Source organism: Pseudophryne corroboree, chromosome 2, assembly GCF_028390025.1.
Source record: "Pseudophryne corroboree isolate aPseCor3 chromosome 2, aPseCor3.hap2, whole genome shotgun sequence".
NCBI classification, from domain to species: domain Eukaryota; kingdom Metazoa; phylum Chordata; class Amphibia; order Anura; family Myobatrachidae; genus Pseudophryne; species Pseudophryne corroboree.
In genome coordinates, this window is record NC_086445.1 from 392,439,265 (window position 1) to 392,466,469 (window position 27,205).

General features: G+C 45.5%; 1 long non-coding RNA gene across 3 annotated transcripts in view; it reads right to left on the minus strand.

Annotated features, from left to right (window-relative positions):
- Positions 1–11,488: 11,488 nt before the first annotated feature.
- Positions 11,489–27,205, minus strand: part of LOC135050824 (uncharacterized) — an 89,634-nt gene continuing 73,917 nt past the window's right edge. For all 3 annotated transcript variants that reach the window (XR_010241854.1, XR_010241853.1, XR_010241852.1), the window contains exon 3: positions 11,489–13,203. This is a non-coding gene — a long non-coding RNA (uncharacterized LOC135050824). The remainder of the gene's footprint in view (positions 13,204–27,205) is intronic.

A 27,205-nucleotide genomic window follows, 5' to 3' on the forward strand; every position in this document is an offset into this window, starting at 1 on the left:
AAACCAGAACGAGGCAAAACATCATCATCCCGCTGTTGGATTCTCGCGGGGTTTGGATTCCATATATGGAGCCGCGCGTCACCGCCTTTTTCACTCCAGCATTGGAGAGTGTAGCGAGAGGACTTGTCTCCGTCCTCAGTGTCTGTGTGGGCGGGAAAGTGGGATGGCTATTCCAGTACTGTCTTGTGCTGCTCAGTCCAGTGTAGTGTCTTGTGCTGCATCAGTCCAGTCACAGTGGTGGTGTCCTCTGCTGCCATATGTCAAGTGTAGCTGTATAAGTCCAGTGCAGTGGTGCTGTGTTGTCATGCATCAGTCCAGTTCTGGTGTCTTGTGCTGCATCAGTCCAGTCACAGTGGTGGTGTACTCTGCTGCCATATGTCCAGTGCTGCTGTATAAGTCCAGTCCAGTGGTGCTGTATCAGTCCAGTGGTGTTGTCTTGTGTTGCATCAGTCCAGTCACAGTAGTGGTATCCTCTGCTGCCATATGTGATACCGCCACATATGTCCAGTGAATGAGGTGCAATGAGGTAGCAGTATAACTAAGCTAAGTGACACAAACAATTGGCCCATCTAGGAGTGGCACTGCAGTGTCAGACAGGAGGTTAGATAATAAACAGGCCCCAAACAGCACATCATACAAAGATGAAAAAGAGGTGCAATGAGGTAGCTGTATGACTAAGCTAAGCGACACAAACAATTGGCCCATCTAAGAGTGGCATTGTAGTGTCAGACAGGAAGGCACTTAAAAAAAAATAGTACCCAAACAGCACATCATGGCAAGAAGTAAAAGAGGGCACAGCACTGAGGTAGCTGTATGACTAAGCTAAGTGGCACAAGTGTGCGGCACAAACACCTGGCCCATCTAGGGTTGGCACTGCAGTTCCACTGCACTAATGGCGGATACCGGACGCACGTATAACAAAAGCATAGTTGTTTATGGTCTCAGTAATCCGCTTTGCAACAGGGTATATATATATATATATATATATATATACACACAGTATGTATATATATATATATATATATATATATATATATATACACAGGTTGAGTATCCCTTATCCAAAATTCAAAACCACACATTTCTGGTTTCCCTACTGAGATAATGACACATATATATGTATATCATATTACATATCTATATAATATATTTATTTTTATATATACACATATATACCTATCTAAAGCTGCCCCAGTTCAAATCAGTAGTGCCTTTGTTCCTATAGAACTACACACTATTTTCGTCACTTTATTTCAACTTACTAATCAAAGTTGCCAGTTTTCCCACAATAGCACAGTGATGCTGCGCTCTATGTTCCCCCTATCAGTAGTTCACGCTTGAAGGCGGAAGCGCCTTGCGTGCCAACCACGCGATGCGTTCCACTGTATTTTCAGTGTGTGATCGCGAGTCCGGAAGTGGCTGTTTTTTTCACTGAGGCGGAAGCACTATGCGGGTCATTGATGGCGTGCGTTCCACCGACGGCACATACACTTGCAGGGAGAGGGTGAGTGCTCTGAATTCTTTTAGCTGTAGTTAATACATGCGGCAGTGTTGATATTAATTGTGTACTAATATATACAGTGCTTCGATTTATGTGTGTTCAGTTAATTATATATCAATTTAAATATGCGATACTGCTATTGGCTAACTAATTGATTGAAGGGCGGGCTCTGGCTGGGTATTTATAGCTCCACACTGATGGTCACTGGGTATGTGATTGTGACGGTTGTACATACTGGTCTGGAAAAAGGTCCGGCTAGGACCGAAACGTCGACCAACCATGAATTAATCGCTGATGTGAAATTTGATAAATGCCTTTTTGCATTTCAATAACAGTCTGGTGAGTGCCTTCTTTACTATTGGATATATATATAGAGAGAGAGAGAGAGAGAGAGAGAGAGAGAGAGATACACACTTAATATATAATATATATGTCATTATCTCAGTAGGGGACCCAAAAATGTGGAATTTTGAATTTTGGATAAGGGATACTCAACCTGTATATATATATATATATATATATATATATATATATGTCAGTATCACTGGAATTATATGGTAGTACCACTGGACATATATGGCAGGATCACTGGAATTATACAGCAGGATCACTGGAATTAAACGGCAGGATCACTGGATTTATATGGCAGTATCACTGGATTTATACGGCAGTACTGCTGGACATATATGGCAGTATCACTAGACATATACGGCAGGATTACTGGATTTATACGGCAGTACCACTGGAATTATATGGCAGGATCACTGGATTTATATGGCACTACCACTGGACATATACGGCAGTATCAATGGACATATATGGCAGTATCACTGGACTGGACTTATACGCCTGGTAAACTTGCCAATATGCCATTTACGACACGGAGTGGCAAGGAACGGCTAAGGCCCTGGCCTATGTTCATGACTAGTGGTTCAGCTATACATGACGATGGAAGCCCTCATCCTCCCGCTATTAAAATTATAAGAGATAAGCTGGCAAAAGCACAGCAAAGAACTGTGCATTCTAAGATGGTATCACAAAGTCCAAGTGTGTCGGTGGTTGTGATGCCTGACCTTCCAAAAACTGGACAGGAAGAGGTGGCTCCTTCCACCATTTGCACGCCCTCTGCAAGTGCTGGAAGTAGCACCCACAGTCCAGTTTCTGTATTCAAATTGAAGATGTCACTGTTGAAGTACACCAGAATGAGGATATGGGTGTTGCTGGCGCTGAGGAGGAAGTTGACGATGAAGATTCTGATGGTGATGTGGTTTGTTTAAATCAGGCACCAGGGGAGACAGTTGTTGTCCATGGGATCAATAAGCCCATTGTGATGCCTGGGCAAAATACCAAAAAAGCCACCTCTTCAGTAGTACTGAAGGCCATGTCCCTGGCAAGACTAAGGAGTCCTCTCCTAACCGGGATTCCTCCGGAGGATCCTTGAGTGGTACGCCTACTGCTGCTGTTGCTGCCGCTGCTGTTGTTGCTGCCGCTGCTGTTGTTGCTGCTGGGAGTTGATCGTCATCCCAGAGGGGAAGTCAGAAGACCACTTGTACTACTTCAACTAAGCAATTGACTGTCCAACAGTCCTTTGCTAGGAAGGTGAAATATGACAGCAGTCATCCTGTTGCAAAGCAGACAACTGAGGCCTTGACAGCTATGTTGGTGTTAGACATTCGTCCGGTATCCGCCATTACTTCAGTGGGACATAGAGAATTGATGGAGGTAGTGTGTCCCAGGTACGAAATATCATCTAGAGTCTACTTCACTAGGCAGGCGATAACGAGAATGTACAGAGACGTCAGAAAAAGTGTCCTCAGTGTCCTAAAAAATGCAGTTGTACCCACTGTCCACTTAACCAAGGACAAGTGGAACAAGGCAGACTAAGGACTATATGACTGTAACAGCCCACTGGGTAGATGTATTGCGTCCCGCAGCAATAACAGCAGTGGCACCAGTAGAAGTATTTCGCAAACGCCAACTCGTTCCTAGGCAGGCTACGCTATGTATCACCGCTTCACCGCTGACAACCTCTTACAGAAACTGAGGGACATCATCGCACAATGGCTTACCGCAGTTAGACTCTCCTGGGGATTTGTGATATGGGACAACGCCACCAATAATGTGCATGAATTACATCTGGGCATATTCCAGCACGTCCTATGTTTTGCACATACAATTAATTTGGTGGTGCAGAATTTTTTGAAAAATGACAGGGCCGTGTCGGAGATGCTGTCGGTGGCCCGAAAAATTGCGGGCCACTTTCGACATTTAGCCACTGCATGCCGAAGACTGGAACGCCAGCAAACACTCCTGAACCTGACCTGCCATCACCTGAAGCAAGAGGTGGTAACGAGGTGGAATTCAACACTCTATGGGGGTCATTCTGAGTTGATCGCTTGCTAGCTACTTTTAGCAGTTTTGCAAACGCTAAGCCAACGCCCTCTGGGAGTGTATCTTAGCTTAGCAGATGTGCAAACGAAAGGATCGCAGAGCGACTACAAAAAAAATTGTGCCGTTTCAGAGTAGCTCCAGACCTACTCAACGCTTGCAATCACTTCAGACTGTTCAGTTCCGGATTTGACATCGCAAACACGCCCTGCGTTCTCCCAGCCACACCTGCATTTTTCCTGGCACGCCTGCGTTTTTTCGAACAATCCCTGAAAATGGTCAGTCGACACCCAGAAACGCCCACTTCATGTCAATCACTCTGCGGCGAGTAGTGCGAATGAAAAGCTTCGCTAGACCTTGAGTAAAACTGCATTGGCTGTTGTGAAAGTACGTTGTGCGTGCGCATTGCGCCACATACACATGCACAGAAGTGCCATTTTTTTTGCATCATCGCTGCGCAGTGAACATTTTCAGCTATCGATCAACTCGGAATGACCCCCTATATTCTTCAGAAGATGAAGGAGCAGCAAAAGGCCATTCAAGCTTATACATCCACCTACGATATAGGCAAAGGAGGGGTAATGCACCTGACTCAAGCGCAATGGAACATGATTTCCATGTTGTGCAAGGTTCTCCAACCATTCGAACTTGCCACACGTGAAGTGAGTTCAGACACTGCCAGCTTGAGTCAGGTCATCAGGCTTTTGCAGAAGCAGCTGGAAAAATTGAAGGAGGAGCTAAGTTGGAGCGAGTCCGCTAAGTATGTGGGACTTGTGGATGGAGCCCTTCATTTGCTTTGCCAGGATTCAAGGGTGGTCAATCTGTTGAAATCAGAGCACTACATTTTGGCCTTCTTGCTTGATCCTAGGTTTAAAGCCTATGTTGTACCTCTCTTTCTGCAGACACAAGTCTGCAGAGGTTCAAAGACCTGCTGGTAAGAAAATTGGCAACTCGACAGCTCCTCCTTCATTTTCTCCCTTAACTGGGGCTGCAAGGAAAAGGATAAGATTTCCTAGCCCACCCGCTGGCGGTGATGCAGGGCAGTCAGGAGCGAGAGCTGACATCTGGTCCGGACTGAAGGACCTGCCAACGATTACTGACATGTCTACTGTCACTGCATATGATTCTGTCACCATTGAAAGAATGGTGGAGGATTATGTGAGTGACAGCATCCAAGTAGGCATGTCAGACAGTATGTATGTATACTGGCAGGAAAAAGAAGCAATTTGGATGCCCTTGCACAAATTGGCTTTATTTTTCCTAAGTTGCCCCCCCCCCTCCAGTGTGTATTCCAAAAGAGTGTTTAGTGCAGCCGGTAACTTTGTCAGCGATCGGCGTAGGAGGTTACATCCACAAAATGTGGAGAAGATGATGTCCGTCAAAATGAATTATAAATTTCTCTGGGAAGCAATTGCCTCCAGAAAGTACACAGAGACCTGTGATGGCGGATTCCAGTGGGGACGAATTAATACTCTGTGAGGAGGAGGATGTACACACTGAAAGGGGTGAGGAATCGAAGGATGAGGATGAGGTCGACATCTTGCCTCTGTAAAGCCAGTTTGTGCAAGGAGAGATTGATTGCTTCTGTTTTGGTGGGGGACCAAACAAACCAGTAATTTCAGCCACCGTCATGGGGCAGACCCTGTCGCTGGAATGATTGGTTTGTTAAAGTGTGCATGTTCTGTTTATACAACATAAGGGTGGGTGGGAGGGCCCAAGGACAATTCCATCTTGCACCTCTTTTTCTTCTTTGCATCATGTGCTGTTTGGGGGCTAGTTTTTTAAAGTGCCATCCTGTCTGACACTGCCGTACAACTCCAGGGATACTGCCATATAAGTCCAGTCCAGTGGTGCTATCTTGTGCTGCATCAGTCCAGTGGTGCTGTCTTGTGCTGCACCAGTCCAGTGGTGGTGTCTTGTGCTGCCATAAGTCCAGTGGTGGTGTCCTGTGCTGTATATTATTTACTCCAAACAAAAGGGTTATATACATTACTTATCTTATTATCCAAATTATTTTTACAGTGTGGTGTAGGGGTACGCTCGCTTGTGCTGCATATTATTAAAATAGCTCCAAATAAAAGGGTTATTATTATCCAAATTAATTTTACAGGCTTTGCCGTGTGTGTGTGGTTTAGGGATACGCTCTCTTGTGCTACCAATATTGTGCGTGTATTACATCTGGGCAAATTCCAGCACGTCCCATGTTGTTTGTGCTGCACACTTATGTCACTTAGCTTAGTCATACAGCTACCCCATTGCACCTCTTTTTCTTCTTTGCATGATGTGCTCTTTGGGGCCTAGTTTTTTTTAAGTAACATAAGTCACATCCTGTATGCCACTGCAGTGCCACTCCTAGATGGGCCAGGTGTTTGTGCCAGACACACTTTTGTCGCTTAGTCATACAGTCATACAGTCATACTTAGCTTAGTCATACAGCTACCTCATTGCACCTCTTTTTCTTCTCTTGCATGATGTGCTCTTTGGGGCCTAGTTTTTTTAAGTGCCATCCTGTCTGCCATTGCAGTGGCACTCCTAGATGGGCCAGGTGTTTGTGCCGCACACTTGTGTTACTTAGCTTAGTCATACAGCCACCTCGGTGCAACCTTTTCACCTAAAAAATATTGTGAGATGTGAGGTGTTCAGAATGACTGGAAATAAGTGGAAATGAATGTTATTGAGGTTAATAATACAGTAAGATCAAAATGACCCCCAAATTCTGTGATTTTAGCTGTTTTTATGTTTTTTTTTTTCAAAAATCATCCAGATCCAAAACCAAAACCAAAACCCGAAAGGGTGGTTTTGGCAAAGCAAATCCAGATCCAAAACACAAGCATGGAACCAGAACCAAAACCAAAACATAAAACACGAAAAGTGCCCGCCACATATATCTAGTAATATCACGCTCCAATACAGTGTCTAGGCACAGGCTCCTTTCAACTTGTGATATCAAGTGGTAGGTATAGTACAAGGATTATTTCCAAGGTACTCCACACAAGTGGTAGGTACCCTGCGCCTAGGCCTGGAGTAACAGATAGGAGTCATAGTGGCATGAACTGAAAATAACATTCTATGGTGTCTCAGGAGTAATATCTTGGGAGTAATAGATTGCAAACATGATGAGACCACTGTAAATTCAGGACAGAGAATATACATTAATCACTATCACTGGCTTAACATGCAGACAGTTTGAGAGTGGTTCTGGTGATGTAAAAGCAACCATAACTTAGGACTTGAGGTTTATTTATTATTTATTACCAGTTATTTATATAGTGCACACATATTCTGCAGCGCTTTACAGAGAATATTTAGCCATTCACATCAGTCCCTGCCCCAGTGGAGCTTGCAACCAATATTTCCTATCACATGTACATGCAGATACAGTCACACTGGGGTAAACTGTGTTGGGAGCTAATCAACTTACCAGTATATTTTTGGATTGTGGGAGGAAACTGGAGTATACAGTGGAAACCCATGTAAGTACCGAGAGAAAATACCTTGTGTGGAAAGCCGTCATCTGATGACTGGCTTGTGTGCTGATGAACCCGCTGATAGTGGTGAAGACATGGTTGCAGCTGCTGGAGCAGCTCTGGTCTGCCAGCTGCTACCCCTGGCAATATCGCAGAGAGCTGCAGGCAGCGCTGGCCATGAGGCAGGCAGCCAGACTGCGTGGGTTGGCATGCAAGCTGCAGGAGCAGCAGATGGGGTTGGCAGATGGGCAGTAGAGGCAGCAGAAGAGGCTGGCGGACGGGCTTCAGAAGATGCTTGTGGATGGGCTGTAGGCACTGCAGAAAGTGTTGGTGAATGGGCTGCAAAAGCTTCAGAAGGTGTGGTGGGGATGTGGGAGCTGTCAGACAAACTGCGGGGGAGGCAGAGGTGGCTGGCAGATGGGCTCTGGGTGCTTCAGAAGGAGTTGGAGGACAAGTTTAATGGGCTGGCAGACAAGCTGCAGGGCTGCAGAAGGTGCTGTTGGATGGGCTGTGGGCAGGGCCGATGCAAGGTTTCAAGGCACCCTAGGCAAATGTTCAGAATATTGCCCCTGCTTCCCCAAAAACCGCTGCCCAGTCCCTCACATACACATCCTCTCCAGCCCCCTAATAGTACACAGTCACAAGTCAGACGGCACCTGTGAAAAGATGTGTATGCGCACTAAAACAATGCAAATGCAAAAAACAGCATATACCATTGTACATCTAACTCTAAGGCCTTTAAAGGTTAAAAATTAAATCTTATTAACAATAAAACATATTTTTATAAACCTATGGAAAAAAATATCAATCAATGTAACATGTTCTCATACCTCCCAACATATGGACTTAGAAAGAAGGTACTCTTTGCGTGCACCAAAGGCACGTCCCCACTCTGGGGGCATGCGTGTGGCATCTAATTAGTGCCCAGAGAGTCTGGGATCAACCCAGTAGCTGCCGCAGTGCTGTGCTCACCCCCAAAATGTCCTGCACTAGGTGGATTGGTATAGTAGATACTAGGTTCCCCCTCTCACACACAGGGGACCGAAGTGCACGAAGGACACCTGACATGGGACTACAGAATGTTGGGAGGTATGACTTTGTGTTTGGAACCACTTATCCATCACTCATCTCTCTTGGCCTCCAGCAGCAGGGAGGGGGAGGAGGGTGGCACAGATGTGTTTTCAAATCTTAGAAAACAAAACTAAATAATTATAGGTACTGCACTCTTGGGTCTTAGTTTATAACTGACACAGAAACATGAGCACACAGCACATACCAGTTACCACCAGACAGACACAAGTTTGTAGTTTCTATTCTCATCTCCTGCACAAGCCAGCTCCTCCTCTCACTCAGTCTGTCTCATCTAGGGGGCAGAGCTACTCTGTGACCGGCTAGGAGTGAGGGAAAGAAATGGAGGGGAGGAAACAGTAGGGGACGGGAGCTGCCAGGTTGGCTGTATAAGAAGAGTGATCACACAGCACAACACATGTGGCCCAGAGAGCAGGGGAAAGCAGTGACTGCACCTGCTACCACCCGGCAGTTGCCACCAGCTTCATGTAGATGAAGGATGTCTCCATCAGAGACGTCCTTCATACGGGTTCAGTATAATATACTGGCAGCCAGGATGCCATCAGTCAGTATACCGACAACGGCATCCCGGACACCAGTATGCCGGCAGCATGCTACAGCAAAGAGTCCCCTTGCGGGATTGCTGCGATCACCATGCTGCGGGCTCGGTATATTGACAGCCGGCATCTTGGCTGCCGGTAAATCATACTGAATCTCTTCTTGCATGCTATTACATATACTGTAGTCCAAAGTGTCATTTTTGTGTGATGCTGCAAAAACCAGATTAACTACCCTATGTTAATGTGAGTTTCTATAGCGCTAATGCGGGGGTCCATATGTCTTCAAGCAGGATCCACCACACTACCCACTGTTTTTCCATCCACAGCCAAAACTGTCATCAGTAGTATCAATAGTATTAGCAAAATAGCACATAATTCTAATAAAAAGCTGACAATACACCTGTAATGCGTCCATGAGACAGGTCTCTTGCATATGACCACAGCATTGCTGCCAAGTTGCCACCCTGAAAGACCCATTTCAAGCAATGAGAAATCCATCCAAGATCAGACCGATTCAGATTTACCTGTAGATACTCAAAAATGCATGAATCTCCGTGCAGGTACAGTATGTGATATAACAGGGGAAACAGACAAATAAGCAACAAGACAAAACATTGCTCAGAAATTATAATTGAAAACATACTAACTAAAAAATACTCTCTCTCTCTCTCTCTCTCTCTCGCTCTCACTCTCGGCTGTATTCATAAAGTAGAGAAAAGCCCATTATAATTCTGCCCATGTGATAACAGGGCTTTTCACTGCTTTGTGTAAATGAGAGATGGTGTTACGGTGGAGAAATCTCAGATTGCTGCAGTGGTCCCCCAAAGTAATACACCATTCACTACCTCATACATTGCAGTAGTATGGGTAAAGAAACCAGCCACAATTCAGAAAAGACTCAGCTTTCCACTTCTTCTCTCCAGAATCGCTCGCCATCTGGGGATAGTGTAATGAGCCTTGTTGGGAAGAAATCCATTTACGTGTTGTATATTCCTGCTTTTTCCACCTACATGACTCTGTCCCTCCTTCCCCTTTTCATGTTATGTACTTTGGGGATTCCAAAAAGAGCTCTAAAAAATGGGGGGAAAGTGAAAGATAATTAAGGACAGAATAAAAAAATGTCAGAGTTAATAGTCCCCTGACTGAAAGATGGCCATACAGCAGTAACTGATGTCCGTACAGTCTAGAACGAATTTGTAGTATAAGAATTCTGCAGCATCGGACTAACCTATTTGCCCCTCCACTTCAGTAAACCCAGCACCCTAACCCCATACTGTATCTCACTTGTGGACACAAACAAACGTGCTATCTGTAATAAAGACTTGGGGGTTATTCAGGTGTGGTTGGAGTTGCTTTACATGCAGCAAAGTACCAATGTTCGGTGTGTAGGGCTCGTTCTGCGTACGCTGAAATGGGTCCTGTTGATCAACATCAGACTGTCAGTGATTGACAGTCTGTTACTGTTTGCGGCTGGGGAGGGAGCGGTGATGGTCTATGTTTCTCTTTCGCTGTTGTGGAGGCCAGGACCTCCATCAGAGGACAGAGATTTTCTGGCCAGGGTGTAGGACTTGCAGCAGCCGGCTTGCACGACCCCATGGGCAGGGACGTTTTAACAGTGGAAGGGGCCTGTGTGCACCTCTGGTTGGGCCGCCTCCTCTGTACGGCGCAGTAGTCTCCGGCATTATGCCGGAGTCTACTGCCCATGCGCAGGTCTCCGGAAACATGGCGCCCGCCATGTTCCAGAGACCAATTTGACTACTACACCGGCCACTTTGGCTGAGATTTTTGCTGCTACTGCAACGCCCGACGCTGGACTCCGGAAAGGTAAGTATTAAAATATGGGTGTGGTGTGGGCCCCTCTGGACCCAGTGGCTCATGTGCACCGCACACAATGCACCCATTGTAGAAACACCAATGCCCATGGGTTATGCAGTCGGCCGATGGTTCCAGGGAACATCCAAATCTGTGTCCTTGGATGAAGTTTGGATCAGTAATGCAGCAGGAGGCCTGACGCCTCCTGCTGCATTACCATATTAGTGCTATGGTTGCTGCTTCTATGTAAGCAACAAAACAGAAGAGATTTTTATACAGCGCACAGGAATTAAGTTTTACAATAATATCTCATTTATTTAAAATGTACATAAAAATTCAAAGACAACCACCGGCCGGTTTCTTTACATACACACAGTAAAAATACGTTTAGAAACATATTGTTTAGAGATAAATAAAATAGCTAATCTAGTAACAGGTGTGCTAATTATCCTACAATCAACTACAGTTTCATTCAACTTGCTGTTTAATAGCAAATCTCACAAGGGGGGTAATTCCAAGTTGATCGCAGCAGGAAATTTTTTAGCAGTTGGCCAAAACCATGTGCACTGCAGGGGAGGCAGATATAACATGTGCAGAGAGAGTTAGATTTGGGTGGGTTATTTTGTTTCTGTGCAGGGTAAATACTGGCTGCTTTATTTTTACACTGCAATTTAGATTGCAGATTGAACACACCACACCCAAATCTAACTCTCTCTGCACATGTAAAATCTGCCTCCCCTGCAGTGCACATGGTTTTGCCCAGTTGCTAACAGAATTCCTGCTGCGATCAACTTGGAATTACCCCCCATGTTGATACCTTTATGTTTTGGTGGTATACCCTTTAAGGGATGAGTAACCATTGAGTTATCAGCTGCACCAGGAATTAACTTGATTAAGTGCTTGGTCAATTGTGTTTTTATGTCAGCAGCAGCGATAGTTACTCCAACCACATCTGAATTAGTCCCATTCTCAATATCCCCACACTCTTTTGCTGACTATAAGTCATGGATGAGTCTAAACTGAGCAGGTTTTTATGAGAAAATGTGAACAATTTATTTCACTGACAGAGGTGGGACTACAGTAGCAAAAGATAAACTTTGATAGGAAGCTTAAACTTTTGCACAGTGCGCCGCCTATTAAAATTTCCATTTTACTTTTTACTTTGCGGAGGTAGCCCCAAAGAGAGGGGAGCAGGGGTGCACCACCAGGGCCGTAACTAGGTGTGTGCCACTACAGGGGTTATTAGGACCATTGTGGTATAATCACTGGTGCAAGCAGAAATATTTTCTTAGTGGTACTCCCTGCCGAAAAAGGGGAGTGGTCATGTGTTGTGAGGAGGTGTGGTAATATAACACTACGGGGAGTGGTTACATGACACTAGCAGTGTCCCAGCCTTTTTTATTTGCACTCTGGAGGCAAGGCCAGCAATATATAGTAATGCCTCCAGTATAATAAATATATATAGTAATGCCCCCAAATTAATAACAAGATATAGTAATGTCTCCATTATAACAGGAATATATACTATATTATAGGAATATATACTGTAGTGCCCCTGAAATATATAGTAGTGTCCACATTACAATAGAAATGTATACTAATACCCCCATAATAATAGAAATATATAGTAGTGTTCACATTACATTAGAAATTAATCATCCCACACAGTGAGGCCAGAGACATGCCAAGCCTTTGAAGAACAAAAGCCGCTCAGTACCGATGCATCATTCGAGGTGAGTAAAGGGAAACAGCTGCACTGCTGCTATCAGCAAGGGACACCATGGCTAAGTGCACCCAGGCTCCTCTCTTGGTGCCAGCCACAGCCGCCAGAGGAGGAAGTGTGATGTAACCCTGACAAAGTGGGAGACTCCGTCATGCTGCCAAGCACCATGGTCTTGTTGCTCATGGCGCATTATAATTGTGGTAATGGCGGTCATGGGTGCAAAGTGTGTGGCGGGTGGTACTGCGTACCTCCTGCCAAATTCTTAAGGGTATGCCGTACCTGAGCGTAATCGCATACTTGCAACACTGGGTATAATGTCAGAATACTAAGAACTGTATGCACTGGGTGTGTTTTGTGCAACCTGATACACTTTAAGGACATCACATGCAGCCCTATAACCCATTAATATACGTTTAAAAAATATAAACATTTAATGAAATAAATAAATGTAGTCATGTAACAAACATCAGCAGACATTTACTGTAGATATAAGGTAAATATGTGATACAATATAAGCAAATAAATCTGACAAACACAGTGTGACTTCCATGTGATCAGATGATACATCATTTCTTGAAAGGTAAGTGTAAGGCTGGAGCAGGCACAGTACAATCCTGCGGGGATGCTTCCATCTGGCAACCTGTTGTGCTTGTAGTTTATAATGTGCCCCATGATAAAGAATGTCTGTGAAATGAAAAAATAGAAAACTTTCAACTTTACAACAACTGATGCATAACAGGGCCTATCTAATACCCCTTTCACACCGCAGCTTGAACCCGGTAAATTGCCGATTTTTCAGGCTTCCTAAACGGTTCGAGCTGCGATGTGAAAGGGTCACCTTCAATTTACTGTTTTCAAAATACCGGTATTTTGAAACGGTAAAAAAGCAGGGTCCTACCCGTTTCAGACCCGTTTCATTGTGCAGTGTGAAAGGGTCTGAAACAGTATTTGCAAGCCCCAGAAGGTGATAGGCTGTCTCCATGTGTGATGTCACCAGGCAGAAGCAGGAAATAAACATTTAAAATGACAACCACTGTTTTGTATGGGTGAAACGGGTTCAGTGTGAAAGGTACCAAAACGGTAATGAAATGGTAATATACTGGTTACAACATGCGATGTGAAGGGGGTTTAACTGCTCAGACCCGTTTTAAGAACAATTTAAAGAACCGTTTCAAAAGCAGGTTTTGCGATGTGAAAGCAGCATAAGAATTCCTCACCTACAGTAACTGAGGTTGGTATGCAGGAATCGCACAGCCCATTCCCACGGAGGAATTAAATAAGTGCTGCTGGCACATAGGGGGTAATTCCAAGTTGATCGCAGCAGGAATTTTGTTAGCAGTTGGGCAAAACCATGTGCACTGCAGGGGAGGCAGATTTAACATGTGCAGAGAGAGTTAAATTTGGGTGTGGTGTGTTCAATCTGCAATCTAATTTGCAGTGTAAAAATAAAGCAGCCAGTATTTACCCTACACAGAAACAAAATAACCCACCCAAATCTAACTCTCTCTGCACATGTTATATCTGCCTCCCCTGCAGTGCACATGGTTTTGCCCAACTGCTAACAAAATTCCTGCTGCGATCAACTTGGAATTACCCCCATAGTTCAACTTCACTGTTGTTATTCTCTATTCTGTGAGTACCAAACTTCACCAATGCCACAAATGTTATTTAATCCATGGGTTAATCCAGCAAAGAATGAGACCAGAGGCCAATAAGCAACAGTAGCTGAGAAATCACCAACAAGGCAACAGGGCCAGCTTCAGGCCAACTAGCATCCTGAACGACAAATTTTAAAAGCCCCCCCTTCCCTCTCAATGTGCATGTGCGCTCCTGGGATAGTGAGCATGGCCTTGCAACTTTATATTATGATATCAAGCTACAAATATATATATTTTCACACACACCCCTACAGCCTTACACATAATGCCCACAGTAGTGCTCCTTACACAGTATAGTGTCAGTATAGTGTCAGATACACATAACATTCCAGTATATTGCCAGATACACATAATGACCCCCCCTGCAGTGCAAGATACACATATGCCCCCAGTAGTGTAGTGCCAGATACACATATGCCCCCAGTAATGCAGTGCTAGATACACATATGCCCCTAGAAGTGCAGTGCCAGATACACATATGCCCCTAGAAGTGCAGTGCCAGATACACATATGCCCCAATAGTGCCAGATACACATATGCCCCCAGCAGTGCCACATACATATACAGTATGCCCCCAGCAGTGTCAGATACACATATGCCCCGAGCAGTGTCAGATACACATATGCCCCCAGTAGTGCAGTGCCAGATACACGTATTCCATCAGCAGTGCCAGATACACATATGCCCCCACAGTGCCAGATACACATATTCTCTTAGCAGTGCCAGACACTTATAAGCCCTCACAGTGCCAGATACACATATGCCCCCCATAGTGCAGTGCCAGATACACATATGCCCCCAGTAGTGCAGTTCCAGATACACATATACCCCCAGTAGTGCATTGCCAGATACACATATTTCGCCACCAGTGCCAGATACACATATACCCCCACAGTGCCAGATGCACATATGCTCCCACAGTGCCAATTTCACATATGCCCCCAGCAGTACCAGATACACATACAGTATGCCCCCAATAGTGCCAGATACACATATGCCCCAAGTAGTGCATTGCCAGATACACATATGCCCCCAGAGTGCCAGATACATGTACAGTATGCCCCCAATAGTTCCAGATACACATATGCCACCACAGTGTCAGATACACATATGTCCCCACAGTGCCAGATACACATATCCCCCACAGTGCCAGATATACATATCCCCCTACATTACCAAATATACATATGCCCCCACAGTGCCAGATACACATATGCCCCCACAGTGCCAGATACAAATATTGTCCCCACAGTGCCAGATACACAAATGCCCCCACAGTGCCAGATACATATACTGCCCCCAGAAGTGCCAGATACACATATGCCACACGTAGGGCTGCTCACCACGCCGCCGCCCACAGGCTCTGCTGCCGCTGCCTGTCTCTGCTGCTCCCACTGCTTCAGCTCCTGTGTCATAGGGGAGGAGAGCACAGTGTGCACCTCTCCTGCCCCTCAGTCCAGTCTCCGGTGGCGGGTATATTAAATCAGGCGCTGGTTCGTCAGCGAATCAAAGCTTGGCTACTGATTGGCTGCTGATCCACAAGCTTTGATTGGCTGATGAACCTGCACCTGATTTGAAAAGGCCACCTGTTGCTCATACCAGATTTACTAGCTTAAACTTTTTTCTCCAATGCACACACCAGATAATGGCACTCATTCAGAGTTGTTTGCTCGCTAGCTGCTTTTAGCAGCATTGCACATGCTAGGCCGCCGCCCTCTGGGAGTGTATCTTATCATAGCAGAATAGCAAATGAAAGATTAGCAGAACTGCTAATAAATAATTCTTTGCAGTTTCTGAGTAGCTCCAGACCTACTCACAGATTGCGATCAGCTCAGTCCGTTTAGTTCCTGGTTTGACGTCACAAACACGCCCTGCGTTCGGCCAGCCACTCCCCCGTTTCTCAAGACACTCCCGCATTTTTCCCTGACACGCCTGCGTTTTTTAGCACACTCCCGGAAAACGCTCAGTTACCACCCAGAAACGCCGCTTTCCTGTCAATCATTCACGATCAGCAGTGCGACTGAAAAGCGCCGTATGATCCACAGCAAAACTGCTAAGTTTTTAGTTAAATAACTAAGCGCATGCGCCCTGCGTGCCATGCGCATGCGCATTTTGCAACAAATCGCAGCATAGCGAAAATCGGCAACGAGCGAACAAGTCGGAATGACCCCCATAGAGTATTGTTAGTCCTACTTAGCAGGGTGGGCACAGTTTATCCTAATGTAGTGTAAAGAAGTCGTCTGTGTGCAGGGGCAAACACAGGATTTCTAAAGGGGGGTTTCAAGATATAGGGGGTAATTCTGACTTGATCGCAGCAGCAAGAAAGTTAGCAATTGGGCAAAACCATGTGCACTGCAGCTGTGGCAGATATAACATTTGCAGAGAGAGTTAGATTTGGGTGGGTTATTTTATTTCTGTGCAGGGTAAATACTGGCTGCTTTATTTTTACACTGCAAATAAGATTGCAGATTGAACACACCACACCCAAATCTAACTCTCTCTGCACATGTTATATCTGCCTCCCCTGCAGTGCACATGGTTTTGCCCAATTGCTAAAAGAATTCCTGCTGCGATCAACTTGGAATTACCCCCATAGCATGTGGTCTTTCTCTCTCTCTCTGGGGGTAATTCCAAGTTGATCGCAGGAGGAAATTTTTTAGCAGTTGGGCAAAACCATGTGCACTGCAGGGGGGGCAGATATAACATGTGCAGAGAGAGATAGATTTGGGTGTGGTGAGTTCAATCTGAAATCTAAATTGCAGTGTAAAAATAAAGCAGCCAGTATTTACCCTGCACAGAAACAAAATAACCCACCTAAATCTAACTCTCTCTGCACATGTTATATCTGCTCCCCCCCCCCTGCAGTGCACATGGTTTTGCCCAACTGCTAAAAAATTTCCTGCTGCGATCAACTTGGAATTACCCCCTCTATCTCTATCTATACACATATAGGGGGTCATTCCGAGTTGTTCGCTCGCAAGCTGCTTTTAGCAGCTTTGCACACGCTAAGCCGCCGCCTACTGGGAGTGAATCTTAGCATATCAAAATTGCGAACGAAAGATTAGCAGAATTGCGAATAGACACTTCTTAGCAGTTTCTGAGTAGCTTCAAACTTACTCGGCATCTGCGATCAGTTCAGTGCTTGTCGTTCCTGGTTTGACGTCACAAACACACCCAGCGTTCGCCCAGACACTCCCCCGTTTCTCTAGCCACTCCCGCGTTTTTCCCGGAAACGGTAGCGTTTTTTTGCACACTCCCATAAAACGGCCTGTTTCTGCCCAGAAACACCCACTTCCTGTCAATCACACTCCGATCACCAGAACGAAGAAAAAACCTCGTAATGCCGTGAGTAAAATTCCTAACTGCATAGCAAATTTACTTGGCGCAGTCGCACTGCGGACATTGCGCATGCGCATTAGCGACTAATCGCTCTGTTGCGAGAAAAAAATACAGAGAGAACAACTCGGAATGACCCCCATACTCACACATCTTTGAGAACTCTTATTGCTGCCACTTTTTTGAAGGAGTGCTTTTAAACTTGAGCAATATTTTTATGTGTGTGTAGATCTTTATGTATGTGTATATATTTATTTATATTGCATATGAGGTAGTAGCACTTTTTTACACCATCATTTCTCATATATACAGTATATAAAATATATCCATTACTGGCAGCAATCCCAGGACTTTTCACAATCAGTAAGTGCCACAGCTTACGCCATACAGCGGCGAACAAGCTAGTGGTGGTCCCAGGTGCAAATATATGATTTTGGGCCCCCCATGCTAAAAAAAAAAAGATTCACTTAGTACTGTACCTTGCCTGTGTCCCTCCACAGTAGTTTTTTTCCCACATTCCCCCATGTGTGCCCCAAATGACTGCAGTGTCTCCCTGACATGCTCCATCCACAGCAACGTGTTCCCCATATGTCCCCCTGTGTGCCCCAAATGAACTAAGATTCTCAATCATTTGCCTTTGTGTGCACACATACACTAAACTACATCACTGCAGTCCATACCCCAATACACTGCACATTACTACACTGCATTCAGCTATACCAGCACTACATCACTATATCCCCCTATACGCAGCACTACATCACTGCACTACATCACCCTACAGTGGCGGAACTAGCGAGCGGTGGGCCCAGGTGCGGTAAAATGCTTTGGACCCCCACCATCCCATCCAAGTCCACCCCCTCACCCCTGGAGAGGATCTGTGAGTGGGACCTGCTCAGGGCCAGGGAAATGGATACCTAGCAACAGTGCCATAACTAGACATTTTAGCGCTGTGTGCAAGAAACGTCATCGGAGCCCCCCCCCTCTATGTAAAATAGGGGCGCGCGCAAAAAATACAGGGGCGTGGCCACAAAATAATACCAATTCATATTCATATAAATAATTATTTAGAGCCTCTTGGTTATATTCCTCCATGAATTTATTATTCTTTACTTTTGTTATTCATTATCATTATTGCATTATTGTTATTATTTTTTGAGCGTTTTATTTTATCTGTATGAATTATGTAGATACATTTTAGTAATTACAAAACATTGTGTTTCTAGCTGGACATTTGTATCATTTCATGAGAGCCGATGTATCTAATTAAGAGTGATTTTATAAATGTCTAACACCTTTGCATGATTAGCCACTCTGCTTTAAATACTGACTTGGGCTGAGGCTGGTATACTCCTTTGATAAAGTCACGGGTCACGTGACGAAACGCGTTAGGCCACGCCTCCTCCAGCACACCTTGACAAGGTAACCGTTCTTGGAAGTAACTGCGGGTTTGTTCTCCCCGCTAGTCGCCTCATACTCTCCACAGAGATTTCTGAATAGCCGCGGACTTGGGTCTCTCCCTCCAGCCGTTCACATCATCATACGGCTCTCCGCCAGTGAACTCACGGTTCCCTCTCCATTGCGGCAGTCGCATCAGTGGGCACTGCAGGACACCTCGCCGAGGACGCTCGGCTCTGGAACCAGCCCACAAAAGGAGAGGTATTATACTGTGTTCAACACCGATTTTACCCGCAATCTGAATATTTGGGACATTCATCCATATGGTTATTCACTGTACCTCCAGCCTCCGGCTCTGCGGCTATTACCACTCACAGCTTTAAACATCAGCTGGACTTTAATTTCAGTGGACTTTTCTATCTAGAGAACTGACACAGCTGGTGTCTATTGAATTTGATACATTGAGTCAAGGTGTGCTTTCATTTTTATTGGTGTATTGTCACATTTTAGCTATTATTATTTTTAGTTATTAAATCTATCATATTTATACATCGGCTCTCTAATTCCTTTTCAATATCTTTTTCCCTGCTAATTTGCGCAGCTGATTCTTTTGTTTTTATTGTCTTCAATCAAACACCCACACAGTGTTTTTCAGCTGCGCATTTATCAGGGGAATTTGATTTATTCAGTCCGTGAGGCGCTGTTAAAGCAGTTTTATTGTTGTTTTTGTACAATTCATATAACGGTTCACACTAGTCTCCATTATTCAAATTACGCCACACAGTAGCACCACTACACCAGGTAGAGCCCCCTTTACACATTACGGTGGACAGATTCCCCTTTTTACACATTACGGCAGACAGCGTCCCCCTTTTTTACACATTATGGCAGACAGCGTCCCCTTTTCTACACATAACGGCAGACAGCGTCCCCTTTTTACACATTACGGCAGACAGCGTCCCCCTTTTTTACACATTACGACAGACAGCGTCCCTTTTTTACACATAACAGCAGACAGCGTCCCCTTTTTACACATTACAGCAGACAGTGTCCCCTTTTTTACACATTACAGCAGACAGTCCCCCTTTTTTTACACAATACGGCAGACAGCATCCCTCTTTACACATTACGGCAGACAGCGTCCCCTTTTTCACACATTACAGCAGACAGTCCCCCTTTTCTTACACATTACGGCAGACAGCGTCCCCTTTTTTTCACATTACAGCAGACAGTCCCCTTTTTTACACATGACAGCAGACAGTCCCCCTTTTTTTACACATTAGGGCAGACAGCGTCCTCTTTTTACAAATTACGGCAGACAGCGTCCTCTTTTTACACATTACAGCAGACAACGGCCCCTTTTTTACACATTACAGCAGACTGTAAACGTCGATTTACATACAGGACTAAAAGCACCACTTTAAAAAGACATTCAATACACTTTAAATGGAGCCGCTGCGGCCGCTGTAATCAATCCTTAGCCTACGTACTTTTTACACCATTAGCGTACAAAGCCCCGTACCGTGTACGTACTTTGCGTACTAACACTGCGTTGGCCGTACAAAGTGCATGCAGTGCGTACACACCCAAAGACTCGCCGTGAGCACTCTGCAGCTACACGTGTGACTGAATTACACTTATAACCTTATCAGGGAAAAGAGACACGACACCAGATTGTATTTAAAATGCCGGGTTCTGACACACCAACATATAATTACTGAAAGGGGGTTACAATAACAATATAATACAATGCAATAAAAAAATGGCTACAGTCAATGGTACATACGTTTTTGGTTTCGCCTGCGCTTCCCGGCCGGTCCTCAGTCATCAAGGAAGAGGACCTTCAGAGTCTGTGTGGGACTGGGCATGCAGCTGGCTTTTTATACAATAGTCCAAAACCTGACAATGGAAACTTTAATCTCTTTGTCCATTGGACACAGGGATGGTCATTTACAGTACAGGAGAGGTCATAGGTCGGTTTGAATAGGTGGGCGATGACTGTTCCAGGTGCACTTGCAGATGGTCTCCTCTGGGTTCCCGCTGCATACCAAGTGTACAGTAAATACAGTTAATATTTATATTCTGCTCCTGCGCATAACTATGCGCAGGAGCATGCGATCTTCTGCAAACCAACACCGGAATATTGCCCTTAATATACCCTACAGCTGGATACCAAACACCACCTTATAACCTAGTTCTGTCCCCTCCTATCCTGTAAAGGTGAATCCCTTTGTTCTGATACCATTTAAACTAGTGTAACTTGCTGGTGTGGTGCAGGGAGACTATGTGTACATTGTGCACTATTTGGATTAAATATGTAATGTGTTTTTATGCCTTTTCCATGCGATCACAAACTCTACCGTAATTACTCATACCACGCGCTAATACGCAGGACCGCGAGAGCGACCATATGCAAATTGCGAATATGTGCATGCACGGCAGAACAAGTACGCGCACGGAGGCCATCTGTTTGTAGTTTGTACGTGATGTGTGTACTGCAATATTTTTCGACTTCGACAAGACAGTCCCCCTTCTTTTTTTTTTTTACACATTACGGCAGACAGCGTCCCCTTTTTACACATTACGGCAGACAGCGTCCCCTTTTTACACATTACGGCAGACAGCGTCCCCTTTTTACACATTACGGCAGACAGCGTCCCCTTTTTACACATTAAGGCAGCCAGTACCCCTTTTTACACATTGTGGCAGACAGACTAGATAGATAGATAGATAGATAGATAGATAGATAGATAGATAGATAGAAAGAAAGAAAGAAAGAAAGAAAGAAAGAAAGAAAGAAAGAAAGAAAGAAAGAAAGAAAGAAAAGATTATACTAACTGTCTCCGCTGGCAGTCAGGCTCCTCGGTGCAGCTTGATGGCGGATGATGATTCTGGGCAGGGGAGAAGAAGGAGGAGGAAGGTGGAGGAGGGAGCCGCAGCAGCGCAGTGTAATTGGTGGAGGCGCTGCTGCTGCTGTTCCTCTCCTTTACCATAGGCTGTCCCTGCCGCTGTGAATGCTGGGATGCGCTTCACAAAAGGTGGGAAAGGGGCGTGGCCACTCAAAAGGGGGCGTGGTGAGTGTAGTAGAACCCCTTATACTATCTAGTACTGGTGCCCCTCTCACCTTATAGCACACGTTATGAGCCGAAATTCACATTATAGCACACGGTACGAGCCAAAATTCACATTATAGCACATGGTATGAGCTGAAATTCACATTATAGCACACGGTACAAGCTGAAATTCACATTTTCGGCTCGTACCGTGTGCTATAATGTGAATTTCGGCTTGTACCGTGTGCTTTAATGTGAATTTCGGCTCGTACCGTGTGCTATATTGTGAATATAGCACACGGTACGAGTTGAAATTCACATTATAGCACACGGTACGAGACGAAATTCACATTAAAGCACACTGAATAAGCCAAAATTCACATTATAGCACACGGTACGAGCAAAAATTCACAATATAGCACACGGTACAAACCGAAATTCACATTATAGCACACTGAAGATGCCAAAACTCACATTATAGCACACGGTACGAGCCGAAATTCCCATTACAGCACACGGTACGAGCAGAAATTCACAATATAGCACACGGTACGAGCTGAAATTTACATTATAGCACACTGAATAAGCCAAAATTCACATTATAGTATACTGAATGAGCCAAAATTCACATTATAGCACACTGAATAAGCCAAAATTCACATTATAGCACACTGAAAGAATGAGCCGAAATTCACATTATTGCACATGGTATGATCCACAATTCACATTATGACACACGGTATGATCCACAATTCACATTATGACACACGGTATGATCCACAATTATGGGAGAGGGAGAGTGACAGCAGGGACATAGGGATAATGACAGCAGTGACAGGGAGAGTGAGACCCCTACCTATCCCCTATTGATTATAGGCACACTGCCCCAGGGACAGGTTGGAGTGACCTGGGCCTTGCACCCAGATCACCCTTAATCACCTGAGGGGGGGCACTTATTAACTGGGCCTAGCGCCCCCTAACTGTGCACAGGCCAGAGGCCTGACTTCACCCACGGGCCTAGCACCCGCCTAACATGGGGCCAGTTGGGTGACCTGGGCATAATGCCCAGGGTCACCTTGTTTACCTAAAAGAGCCACTCTGAAATAGGGCCTTATGCCCTCTACATGGGGACAGGCCTAATGCCTGAATTAACCCCACGGGCCTCGTGCCCGCCTACTGCGTCACAGGCCTATAGCCTGATTGTGCCCACAACCCTGATGGTCTAGGGAGGGAGGGGGGGTTGACAGGTGCCCTCACCGAGGGCCTACCTGGTGGGAGAGGCACCAGGGGAGAGCTTCGTTAGCTCTTTTCCTTTCCACCCCTGGTGGCCTCTCCGGTCCTCAGCTTCTGTCTTCTGCCGCTGGCCCGTCCTGGCCAGCGGCGCCGCCTCTTCTGTCTTCTGCCACTGTCCTGGCCAGCGGCGCCGCCTCTTCTGTCTTCTGCCTCTTCCGCTGCCACCGGACCTCTTCACCGCTCTTCCACGCGGCCTCCTCTCTTCTCCTCGTCCCAGTGGCATCTGACGTCATATGCCAGGGGTGGGGCCTATGACGCGGCGAGCGCTGATTGGATCGCTGCAGCCGCCTGTGATTGGCCGCCGTTCCGTGAGCCACGATTGGCTCACAGATGGCGCCAATCTTTAAATGCCTCCGCCGCTGCAGTCTCATCAGCGCTGGGATCAGTTACTTGATCCCAGCGCTGTCCGCAGCCACGTCCTGCCGGTCCACCAGTGCTGGGGACAGACACACTGCCCCAGCGCTGTCTGCTGCAGAGTCTTGTAGGGGACGCAGGTCCCCTGCATGCTTCTGAAATAAAAAAAAATTTAAAACTTCAGGGTCTGTGGATAAGTGGCGGTATACCATACCGCCCTTTACCGCCCCACTTCGACCACTGCCTGTAATAGAAACACAACCTTAAATAACCTAGTTAGGTAGAAGACAATAGGGCAGAGAGATTACATATTTCAGGGTTTATGGGTGGGCACCCAGATAGTAGAAGAGCTGGGGAAAGCAGAACCTGGATATATGGGAGTAAAATTCAGTGGGGTAGATGTATGACACAGCAATATGGGGGGAAAGTGGTATCTGTGCAAATTATGTGTGCTGATACTGCTCCCTCCCCCATGTATTAATGCGGTGGTGTGTGCATATTGGCGCTGGTATCTTCAAGATAGAGCGCTGATGTGCGGGGCAATGTATGAATGGTCAGTGGCACTTTCAATTTCGACAGCTGCAGGATTTGTTGCCCATACACCACAGTCAGGCACAGCTCTGTCCCTGGCTGCGGTGGTTGCCGGCTCCAGGCTGCATGTGAGATTTTGCAATAGTAGCAGGATCTCGCGCATGCCCATTGAGCTGACCGAGAGGGGAGACACAGCACATCACCACTAGGCCGGTCAGAGATCATTCGAGGGGGGAGTTTTCACTCCCACACTTCGACATCTGATATGTTAATACATCTCTGCGCTGCTGCTCCCTGCTTCATCTTGGTAAAGCAGGAAGCACTATACGGGTATACTACATTCACCCCTAAATGTGGGAGAGCTTTCTAGAGGGTGGGAGTGGGAAATGGTGATCGGGGGGAGGTGAAGAAGTGGTCATTGGTGAACTGGGCTGAGGGGAAAGGGGCACCATAATCTCTTTCGCCTCAGGGCATCTGGTATGAACTTACACTTATTTGTTGTTGATTTACGTATTGTTGACTCTGTATGAACCATTTTTATGCCTTAGGTTATAGCATTGTTAAGTATTAGATTAATACACTGTTATTTGTTGAACCTCTAAAATGATGCATCAGGCCTATAAATTGTGAAAATGTGGCCTAATAGTGCATATAATGGTCAGGTTGATTAAAGGGTCCTCTTTTTTATAGATGTTCTGTTTTTGACCACCACTGTTGAACTAAGCTTTTCCTACTAGTACCAGATAAGAAAGGAAAGAGAAAAAGGAAATAAATAACACGCAACCCATGATTTGTTTACCGTGACAAACTGTGATCGTTTATTGCATGTAGTCCTGATTGGCTCAAAAATGGTGCCAATTTAAAATGACGTCTCCTGGCCAACTGAGTACGAATCTTTAGCGATTAAGGTTTTGAAAAAATGAGAGACAGTGTCTTCTCATGGGCCAAAGATCCAGCGCTGGGGGCAACTTTCACAGAATGATCCTTCTTTGGACGTTCACCAACCATTGCACATGTTAACTAAAACTGTGCTACCTAACAGGTGCATTCTATAGAGGGTGAATTAAATTAAGATTAAAAAAACATTGTAAGCATGTTTTTTAAAGTGTCTTTTCAGAAGCCCTTTTATTTGAAAATACTACCTCACATGTGTTTTAAGTAGGATAATACAAAATATTCACTGATATAGTTCTGTCAAAATTGTTTAATGCAGTGGTTGCAGGCCTTAACATGTAACAACTGGAATTTAATTAAGGTTAAGTGACAATACACTTACATACAGTATGCCTGTAGAACCATGTAAATGTGTGTAATGTGTGTGTGTGTGTGTGTGTGTGTGTGTGTGTGTGTGTGTGTGTGTGTGTGTGTGTTGTTTTTTTTGGTTTTTTTTTGCCCACACTTACCAGCCTCCTCTGTGTCTGCTGCTTGCCGCCAGCTCTTCTGTAGAGCCAGGGCCGGTGCCAGGGTGTTCGGCACCCCCTGCAAACTACAAATATGCGCCTTCACATACTTTACAAAGGGACAGCGCACGTCTTTGGTGCACACCAAAAAAGGGGTGTGGTCTTACACAGAAGGGGCATGGCCACACAATAGTACCCCATTTCAAATTACGCCACAGTAGCACAATCTTATTCACATAACATTGCACCTAGTAGTGCTTCTTATATACAAAATTCCCCTTGTATTAGTGCTGCTTACACAAAATCCCACCCTGTAGTAGTGCCGCTTACACAAAATGCCCCCTTAGTAGTGCCACTTACACAAAATCGCCCCGTAGTAGTGCCGCTTACACAAAATGCCCCTTTTAGTAGCGCCGCTTACACAAAAATCCCCCCTGTAGTAGTGCCGCTTACACAAAATACCCTCTGTAGTAGTGCCGCTAACACAAAATCCCACCATCTAGTAGTGCTGCTTACACAAAATGCCCCCTTAGTAGTGCCACTTACACAAAATCCCCCCTGTAGTAGTGCTGCTTACACAAAATACCCCTAGTAGTGCCACTTACACAAAATTCCCCCTGTAGTAGTGCTGCTTACACAAAATGTCCCCTTAGTCGTGCCGCTTACACAAAATCCCCCCGTAGTAGTGCCGCTTACACAAAATGCCCCCTGTAGTAGTGCCGCTAACACAAAATCCCACCATCTAGTAGTGCTGCTTACACAAAATGCCCCCTTAGTAGTGCCAGTTACTAGTGATGAGCGGATTCGGTTTTACTCCGAGTAAAACCGAATCCGCTCATCACTACCAGTTACACAAAATGCCCCCTTAGTAGTGCCGCTTACAGAAAATCCCCCCTGTAGTAGTGCCGCTTACACAAAATGCCCCTTGTAGTAGTGCCACTTACACAAAATCCCCCCTGTAGTAGTGCCGCTTACACAAAATACCCCCTGTAGTAGTGCCGCTTACACAAAATCCCTCCTGTAGTAGTGACGCTTACACAAAATCCCCCCTGTAGTAGTGCTGCTTACACAAAATCCCCCCTGTAGTAGTGCCGCTTACACAAAATCCCCCCTGTAGTAGTGCTGCTCACACAAAATACCCCTAGTAGTGCCACTTACACAAAATGCTCCCTTAGTTGTGCCACTTACACAAAATCCCCCCTGTAGTAGGGCTGCTAACACAAAATGCCCCCTTAGTAGTGCTGCTTACACAAAACCCCCCCGTAGGAGTGCCGCTTACACAAAATGCCCCCTTAGTAGTGCCACTTACACAAAATCCCCCCTGTAGTAGTGCTGCTTACACAAAATGCCCCCTTAGTAGTGCCGCTTACACAAAATACCCCCGTAGTAGTGCTGCTTACACAAAATGCCCCCTTAGTTGTGCCACTTACACAAAATCCCCCCTGTAGTAGTGCTGCTTACACAAAATGCCCCCTTAGTAGTGCCGCTTACACAAAATCCCCCCGTAGTAGTGCTGCTTACACAAAATGCCCCTTTTAGTAGTGCCGCTTACACAAAATCCCCCCTGTAGTAGTGCCGCTTACACAAAATACCCTCTGTAGTAGTGCCGCTAACACAAAATCCCACCATCTAGCAGTGCTGCTTACACAAAATGCCCCCTTAG